The sequence below is a fragment of the Triturus cristatus genome, chromosome 7, assembly GCF_964204655.1.
Source record: "Triturus cristatus chromosome 7, aTriCri1.1, whole genome shotgun sequence".
In the NCBI taxonomy this organism is placed as follows: domain Eukaryota; kingdom Metazoa; phylum Chordata; class Amphibia; order Caudata; family Salamandridae; genus Triturus; species Triturus cristatus.
Genome location: NC_140590.1, coordinates 681,332,990 through 681,342,481, shown reverse-complemented (window position 1 = coordinate 681,342,481; position 9,492 = coordinate 681,332,990). Strand labels below are relative to the sequence as shown.

Here is a 9,492-nt window from a genome sequence, read left to right as displayed (position 1 = left end):
AAATTCCTATAACCTAAAACTATCCTATAAGAGCCATCACATTTTAAAACCGGGAAAAGAAGGGTATTCATTGAGGAACTGCAAGGTAATAAAAAGTATTAACATTTTAGCTGATCTAAAATGACTTTTATGTCATTTTAAGCTTCTGGCTTAAGAGGATATTGAGCCTGCACTTGTGACTCACTCCTTAAGTAATTGAGATGTAGAACCAAATATTTTTCCCAACCAGTTTGATTTCTACATAACATCAAAGGTTGCTTTAGACCCCACTCACTCGCATATTTTTCCTTAGGCTCGTCCGGTATTTTAGAGGATAAGGCTTCCTTGTTTACCTACTTCCCCAGATGTACATCCCTTATGAGATCCGGAAGCCAATCTTCTTCTGCAATAATGATGTCATAAACATTAGACAAATGAGGCAAGAGTACTGTATTTTACATTGTGTATGCACCTTCATTTGAATTTCTACATTAGAAACCCTATCAGGGGTTTATACGTCCACCTGGAGTATCAACCTGTATACAGACTTTAGTTGGAGTGAGGAGTTCCCTGGGGCAAGAAGGATTTAGCTAACCTCAGACAAGCGTAGCCCCAATAGGAAACCCAAACCACCAGGTGTGTTCAAAGTGATGACACACTAATTCTCACAGCAAGCTTTATTCTTCATCAAAGGGCAAGATAAGTGATCCGCTGCCAAGAGTCACAGGCAACTTTTGCAATGTTGCGGGCCCAGGAGATGAAGGCACGACTACCAGTCCACCACCCACGACGCAAGAGAGCCTGGCACCCTGTCGGGTATCTACTCTTGGAGTTTGCCTTCACAATTCAAAGACAAATTCCAAGCACTTAATTCCGGTACCCAATCCCATCATTGCAGCAGGTGGGCAAATGAACCACTGTCATAGTAGTGAGACAGTCAGCTCCATCATCTGCTTTTCTGGACTGGACAAGCCCTATCTCCAAACCCCAGCCTATCCATATAGGACAGAGCAGCTTGTCAATGAGGGAGGGTCACCCCACCTGTTTGTCAGCTGCCCACTACTCACCAGGGCTGGCAGGAGCCAGGGTTTGATACCTGCATCTATTGAGTCCCCGGTTTAGGCAGTGGCCCATCGCCATGCCTGCAGGCTGATGCCCCCTGCCATGGTGGGAGGCACTGGTGGAGGTGAGCTGCATTTCTCCCATGCTGTCAAAGTGACTCACATGATTTCCATTGGAGGTGCTGTTAGACCTGTCTTTTTCAGCAGATTTATCCCCAGACTTTTTTGCTTCTTGGCCTCTTATGTTTGTCCCTGCTTTTGTTGGTTTTAGGTAGGCCTGGGCGGTGAACTTTGCTCCGTTCGCGGAGTTTTCTGCACTCCGCACTCCGCGGAGCTCACAGAGTGCGGAAAACTATGCTTCGCGATGTGTCGCCCGGGTAGGATTTCTACATGAGCGGCAGGAATACCAGCACAAACTGCAGTTCGCACTGCACTCCGCCACTCGCGGAACTTCACTGAGTTTTTTTGTAACTTCACTGACTTCCGCGTAGCAAAACTCCCCAAAATACGCCCAGGCGTAGTTTTAGGACTCTGGGCACCTTACCACTGCTATTCACTGCTAAAGTGCATATGCTCTCAGTTTCAAATGTGGTTATGGATAGGTGTTTCCATGATTGGCACATTTGATACCCTTTAAATCCTTAGCACAGTGCACTGTGTGTGCTCAGAGCCTGTACATCAAATGCTGCTAGTGGGCCTGCAGCACTGGTTGTGCCACCACACAAGGAGCACTTCAAAGGATTCTCAGACCTGCGACTGCAGTGTCTGCACAGTTGTGACTGCCATGTCGACCTGGTAAATGAACCCACTTGCCAGGCCCTAACCTTCCCTTTTCTTACACGGGCAGGGTGCAAAGTGTATGTGAAAGGTGGGACATGTACTGGTGTGTGTGACATGTCCTGATGGTGAAGTACAGAGTATGTCACTTTTCACTAGGAAAATGCTATCTGTCCCATAGGATAGAATGGGAGATACTTTGTAACATCTTACAAGTATAGTTTTCCATTAGGACAGGATATTAGAATGGAGTTTAGTATGCCTGAACTCAGACTTTAAAATGACATCTCTTAGTAAAATAGTTTTTAAATTGTGTTTTTGAAAATGCCACTTTTAGAGAGTATTTTTAAAAAAAAGAAGATCTGACCACGTTATTTTAGTTCTTGCTATTTATTTTAGCAGATTCAGGACCCATTGAGCTACTTTATCTTGGTCCCGGCTATTTCTTTACCATTACTTAAACACCTTTTGCACGAGTTTCATAAAATTCGAATGCACGCCAAAACATAAAACGATACACTTAATACTCATAACAAATCAATACATGAGGTGAAAAAATTGTTTCTGTAAACAAGTGCATAGATCACAAAAATCAAAAGTGCAGTAATCACATTACACCTACAATTTGTCAAGATCCATGTCTTGCAGGAACTCTATTTTTAACAACTATTTGGCCAACTTTATTAGAGTTCCTTAAACCATGGGGCTAAGCTCAAGTTCTTTTGTGGGATATGTTTTTAGTTCATTATCCCTATCTTGCCTTAGGGCTACATTTCATATACTGCCCTCATGGAGTCCTAGAAAGGTGCCGACGCATTTCGAATCCCTGTATAATCAAGGGATTATTTCAGGGGCAAATTGACTTGGTGTAATCTGAAAGATTAAAGAAAAGTGAAAAAATAATTAAAATTGAACCCTTCTCTATGTGTGACAATAATTTTTGTCTCAACTATTCAGTGAGGTAGAGATACCTGCACCATTACTTGTAGTTGTATCTCAGAGTTTCTTCTAATCCGGGTATTTAGAATTCTTTACAGAAAAAAAGGGGTGTTGCTTTTATCTGAAAGCGCAAGGTAGTTACTTGAATATTCGACAAAAGTACATATTGCTGAGCTGCTTACTCGTTTAGTCGCTCGTGCTGTAGAGACTCCATGTTATTCAATGTTTGTTGTGCTCTCTTTCTACTGCCAGCGGTGTACTATGTATGCCTTCACGGCTTTTGCCATTTCTGAAAAGTAAGGGAGTTCACAGTGCTACTTAGTTAACAATTGAACCAGATTTTCTGATTTAATGACTGTTAGTAAACATTGGATTCAACTCACTCTCTGGCTGCTTCACTGTTGCAATGTTTTAATTCTTACTGCAACGCGATGAATTAATGGTAAATGGTATGATTTCATGATATCTGGATCGCCAACCGGTTCGAAGGTCTGGAAGCTGAAAAGAGTGCGCTTTCATTAATACACGGTTTGAGTTTACTTTTTCCTCTTCAATCGCATCAATTCACGATACGGATTAACAGTAAAATACTTAGTTAAACACTGCAGTAGCTTGAACTCATGGCTCTGTCACTTATCGGCTTAGCTTCCGGAGGACTCCTGTCCCTTTCCGGTTCGTAGCGTTCCTTTTAAAGCGGTCATGTGTTTTTTATATTATTGGTAGATAGCTTCCAAACATTTTGAAGATTTTGGATCCTTTCATTTTCGAAGCTTATGAACCTTTCTGGATGAAAAACTGTTTGTGTTTTGAATTTCGTGGATTATAAAACACACGTTCTGTGGATTGGGACATGACGGGTCCCATTGCAAATCGAAATTATGCATTTTGGGTATTGTAGTTTTTTCTGGAGATTTAAGATTTATTCAGGTGAAATTTTCGTTAGTTCTGTCATCTCGTTCAGCCCCGTCTGGGCACTGCGAAATTTTAAAATAAGGTAGGCCTCTTCTTTTAGTAGTTGAGTTTCTATGTTCCCTCCTCTGGGTGACTGTTTAAACACTGATAGCACTGTCCAAGTGAAAGTAGGCATTTTCTTGCTTAACCATCCTGTGTGCCTCTGCTGGGTTGTGAATTGAATGTCTAGCTTTGGAGTGACAGTGGCTGGGTATGTGCATTCACTGCAGACAGCTACTGGGGGGGTTGAGGTGTGTCCTGCCTATCCTGGATGAGCCAGGGCTGGGCTGAATAGACCTGGGCTGCATTTGGAGTAGTGCAAGTGAATAGGCCTGGTCTGCCTTTCACAATGCTGTCTCCACCTCCTGCTAGGAAGCTGGGCCAGAGAGGACTGAACTGGTTTGGACTAAGCACAGAGACTCTCTGCCACAGGAGAACAAAGGGAAATGTAGTATAAATATTGGGACCCAGACCCCAGCTCTTTAGAACTCGTTTGGATCAAGGAATCTGCCAAGAAGAAGAGCTGGAAAAGCTGTGAGTGAAGACTACCACTTTGCTGTGTGCTTTGCTGAGTTGGCCTGCAGTAGCTACTTCTGTCTTAGGCAGGGACAGGCCTGAAATTAACTTTCTGTGCCTTTTTCCACTGAGTATCTCCAAGGGCTTGTGGTAGAGCGTGTTCCCCATTCAAGAAGTCTCAGGAACAGCAAAGACCTCACCTCCCTTTGGGTACTGCCTCTGGGACAGTGCATTTCAATCTTAATAGAGGGAAACTGCTGTTCGACACTGACACCGACACCACTGCAGGCTCCGTGATCTGAAGGCACCACAGAGGGCTCCACCGCACTTCAACCCTGGTCTTACCAACGGTGACGACCACCATCACCGATTCGCAGCTTGCACTGTGGGCACCGCACTCCGCACCGCCCCAGTTCACTCCGCCACCTTGGTTTCATCGACGACGACTCTGCAAGCTGAAATCGCCACCACTGCTTACACCATGGTTTGGGGTCACCGCTCAGAAGTCACTCAACGCGCCGCCCCATTCCACACCACAGTCTGGACCCACCGATGCCAGCTTGCATCGACTGGCACCACCGCCTGCACCGTGACCTGGCAGCACCACAATGATCACTACTCCACTTTGCTCTACCACCCCGGTCTCACTGACCCCTCTGGATGACCGTCTCTGAGCTGCTGCCTGCACCATGAGCTTAGGGCACCGCATGCTGCACCGCTCCACTTCACACCACGATGGTTACCACAACCGGCCGGCACCAATGCAGTTGGCCAGAACAAGTGGTACTGTTTACAACGCTTCAGCCACCAATGCCAGTACGCATTGACATGGTCAAACGAAACTGTTGGATTTGGTTGTTGTCAGCACAGCGGTAGCACCAGATGGAGCTACCGACTTTGAGAAACTGCATTTTTAAGGTTATTCTTGCAAAGTGCATATTTTGAGTATTATATGTTGGATTTTGTTGTTTTGTTCTTGTTTGATTTAGATAAAGATTACTTGTTTTTCTAAATTGTTGTGATGTCGATTTGTAGAGTTTTCACTGTATTGCTGTATGTGTGCACAGATGCTTTACACACTGCCTCTGAGATAATCCTGCTGGCTCGTGCCAAACTGCCAAGGGGGTGAGCAGTGGTTGTCCAAGGGCATAACTCCCTTACCGTGACTAGAAGCAAGGGTCCCTACTTGGACAGAGGTGCAAACCATTGCCAACTAGAGACCCCCATTTCTAACAAGGGCAAACGTGAAATCTTCCCCTCTGGCCTCTTAAAGCAGTTTGCACTGGCTTAGAGGTGCATCACATCTCTGCCAAGAAGTGCAAAGGTTCTCTTGTGGCTCCAGTTTGTTCTCATCCAGGCTACCCTGCTACCCAATATGGATTGCTCCTTAATGATTTAAAACCCAGGTGGGCCAGGGTTAGGCACAACAGGGACCAGCCAGCAGGTCTCTTACGACGTTTCCTCCCAAGGAGGCACTGTGTTTCCTCCTGGGTGAACATGGGTTTGGTTTCAGGAAGGCTTTTGGATGCATTGTGCCACTCCCAGAGGGGCTAGGTTCTACCTGGGTCCCACGCATGCCAGTTGGCTCCTTCGGGTGAAGGAGGCCACCCCCAAGCCCAGTACTTGCTGAAGCACTCAACAGCCACTGACCACACTGCCAACCAGCACTTGAGGGTAGGTCCTGGCCATATGCCTGGGTTTTTTCTGGGAGGTGGTGGAAGTTAAGTCTGGCAGGGTCAATTGCTTAGGCCGTTCCACTGTTAAAGATCCTTTCTGATTTTCACTTACGGAATCCTGGTTACAACTGTTACTTCCTCTAGATAGTGAAGTTTGACCGTCTTCTCGATGCTCAGCCAGGACTATTGCTGATCATTGGACAGATCTGAGGACCTCACTAAACCATCTAATCGGTAGTAGCAACAGGCAGTGTGTAAAAAGTGCAGGTACTTCATCAACGCAAACATATTACCCACACGAAATGGGAGTTTGTCTTTCATGCGAAATAATTGTATATCGCTATCATGAAATTGTTCAGTGGATTACCCACACCTGTTGATGATGGGCAGGCACATGCTGATCCGTTCAGCAGAATGTGTGCCCAGCCCCGGACACCCAAGGGCATTACAAACTTGTGTAGTTGAACAACACTTGTCCATTTAAGAAGCGGAATGCTCACTGCAGGAGGGGGCACACAACTAGTTAGCATGTAGGAGTCTCATTTGTTATTAGAATTAAACAGACAAATCACTCCACCAACCAAGAATGGCCATACACCTCCACTCACAGAATTGAGAAAGAGCTATCAATCTGTCAATCTTTCTGTTTTCAGGCGCAGTGAGGTTTCCTGTGTTGAGTTAAATTAAGCGACAGGTTTCACTCCTTGTGGTGCCCTTCTATAAACTCTTTTAAGTTTCAGCTTTTCAAGCACGCTCCCCCACAGAACCAACAAACATTGGTTTGCAAGAAGCTATGCTCTGTGGCCTGGGGATAATATCCGCCAGATTTCTCTTCGACTTTGTTTATGATTTTTGCTTAGGTTTGTCTTGTCTTTAGTGATACAATAAGAATGCCCAGGTTGTCCTTAATTAGGCCTGGGCAACATTTTAATAACAGTGGGGTAATGGGAGTATTTTCACATTACTCTTGTGATGCAAAATTACAGATTAATGATGCAATTAGGCCCCCTCACATAATGATTACGCAATTAGGCTCCCTCACATAATTTAGTGTCATTTGGGCCAAAAACGCCTTTGCAAAAGCACAAAACAGAGAACGAGCAGCTGCTGGCTCTCCTACTGTTTGCATTCCATTATGGATACAAGGGTGCATTGTGCATTTAGAAAATAATGTGCAATGCTAAGGTACACTTCTTGCATAATTCTGTGCAATCTTGTTGAATTTCTCTGTAATCTTGAGTAATTACAACACAACACGTTCCGTGAGTTACTTCCACTCCTACTGTTAATGATGGCTCCAATTCCAAAAACCAGCAAAGTAGAACTGCATTTCTATTCTGTTATTCCTAGCTAAGGTATTCTGGCGACCAGCCTCCTTTGAATTCTACAGATGTTTCAAAGTCAACGCTTTGGACCCCAGGCCATTTAGTCAAGAGCATCAAGGGGCTACAGAGAAGCAGGGGCTGGGACAGGAGGTAGCTCACTTTTTAACTGCAACAACTTTAATATATCTATTGGACCTGGAATGAACACAGCTACTGGCACCAGACTTGCCCTCCAGTGGATCCTTGTTAAAGGATTTAAATTGTACTTATTTCAATTACAGGGCATCCTGTACTCTTTTTTTCATCACTGCCTCCCAAAGTGGGAAATGTGTGTGCCTTCTGCCTTCTTTGGATGTGGCAGCTGTTGTTCAGGCTCCCTCTCCAGAATCATACTGTGATTCCCAGTTACCTGTGGCCACCATAATTGGTATAGAAAGTGCCATTGAAAGTTAATGGGTCAGGCATTCAAATGTATCATTACCGACACGAGGACATCGGATCCACAACCACTCTGGGTTGAGTCCGGATTGGTTTTGGTCTAATAAATGCACATGTCCTGGGAGATCAACGCTCGTCGACATGTATTAGCCATAGTATTACCACGTTTATCCCAGTAACAGAAGGAGTTATTAAAGAAACCATTTCACGAGCCACTCAAAGTTTCACTGCAGTGGATGTGTGTACTTATGAGTGCATGGCTTAACCTTTGAGACAAGATTATGCAGCCGGCAGGATCAACCGGATAGCCACATCTCCTGATCGGGAGAAGAAGCTGTGTGTCCATGCAGGACAAAACTATTTATCCCTCGGGAGCTTGCTGCTGGAGTCCCTGCTAGGCTTCAGGATAATGTTTGTAAAGGCAGTCAAACTTGTACCGGTCGGCTCAGCCTGCTCTTCAAAAATGAAAAGAAAGGTAGGCCAAGGCACACCCAGAGCAAGGCATGAGGTTGCTGGTCTGGGCAGCATGCACACCTGGAAGAACTATTGTTCTAAGCTGTTTTGTGAATGCACTTGGTGTAAAGGGCAGCATCATAGAACCTGGACCACCAGGTGGCAGGTGGGATTTGTGCCACCCAAAACCATTTACTCAGTTCAGACCATTGCAGGGCACAAGTTACCAGGCTGCTAGGCCTTCCCTCTGCTGGATGACCTCTATGAAAAGCAGACCCTCTACAAGTCTAGGCAGGGTTTAAGTTCTTTGCTTGAAACAACAGCTGTGGCTCGCCAAGCAGTCCATTCCTAAACAGACCACATATGACCAATCAATCAGACTGCAATGCTGGCTAGACTGTTCATGAGCAGGTCACCCTCCACAGAGGTGTCAGCTTCACATACCTGCCTGCTCTCAGGGAAGCTCAGAGTAGGTTCATATCATGAGAATGAAAGGCAGCTACGGACCAGGGCTACATGGGTGCCCAGGGCAGGCTGTCCCAGGCCCTCCAGTTGCCAGGGAATACAACAGGACAGCAAATGTGTCCCTAGTACATTGTCCCTACTACCCTGGAGAAGTACCTTGTCCCTACTAATGTGGAGAAAGGCCATTTGTCTATCTTGAAATCCATGCACACTAAGTGACAAACAGGGACATTCAAGCAAATGTATGCAACTCCCTTGGACTTTGGCCAGGTCTGAAGAGTGAAATGAGCCCTCATTAGGAGGTCCAGGGCAGTCTGGACCTTTTCAGCACCACAACAGTACAATCGGACGACAAACAGGTCCGTATTACCTTGCCCCTTCTAATCCATAGTGAGGCCACCTGCCTTTCTCTAGGCTCTTTGGAGCAGATTCTCAGAGTTCAAGCTGGGACTCAGGCATCGCTGTGTGGAGCGGGCCTCAGTGAGCTTTGACCTGGAGACTGGGCGTACCTTTTCACCATGGCAAATAGCACCATTACTATAGAATGGAGCCACTGGCCAGGTGGTCTACCCCGGGACAGCCAGAGCTTCGACCAGATGCCCAGTCAGAGCTTTCTCACTCAGCCTAGCAGGAGGTACATCTCAGTACCTGTGGGACCCAGTCCAGGACATTTAGCAAAATGGCAGGCCAGGATGGGGGCTTGTTCCCTAGAGCCAACCGGAGCTCTGAGCCGTGGCCTAGTCAGAGCTTCTTTACCCTCCTAATCATGGAAGCAATGCCCTGGGCCTTCAAAAGGGCATCTCGGACACTTTGGGAGACAGCAGGCTGGTGCATGGACCCCAGGCCTCAGTGATCCCCAATGGGGACTCACCAAAATTCTGACCTGGGTCCCCACCAGGTCTTTTTAAGCCA

General features: G+C 46.0%; 1 pseudogene; it reads right to left on the bottom strand.

The window, feature by feature from the left end:
- Positions 1–5,984: 5,984 nt before the first annotated feature.
- On the bottom strand, positions 5,985–7,969 carry LOC146810335 (18S ribosomal RNA; annotated as a pseudogene).
- Between the last annotated feature and the right edge of the window lie 1,523 nt (positions 7,970–9,492).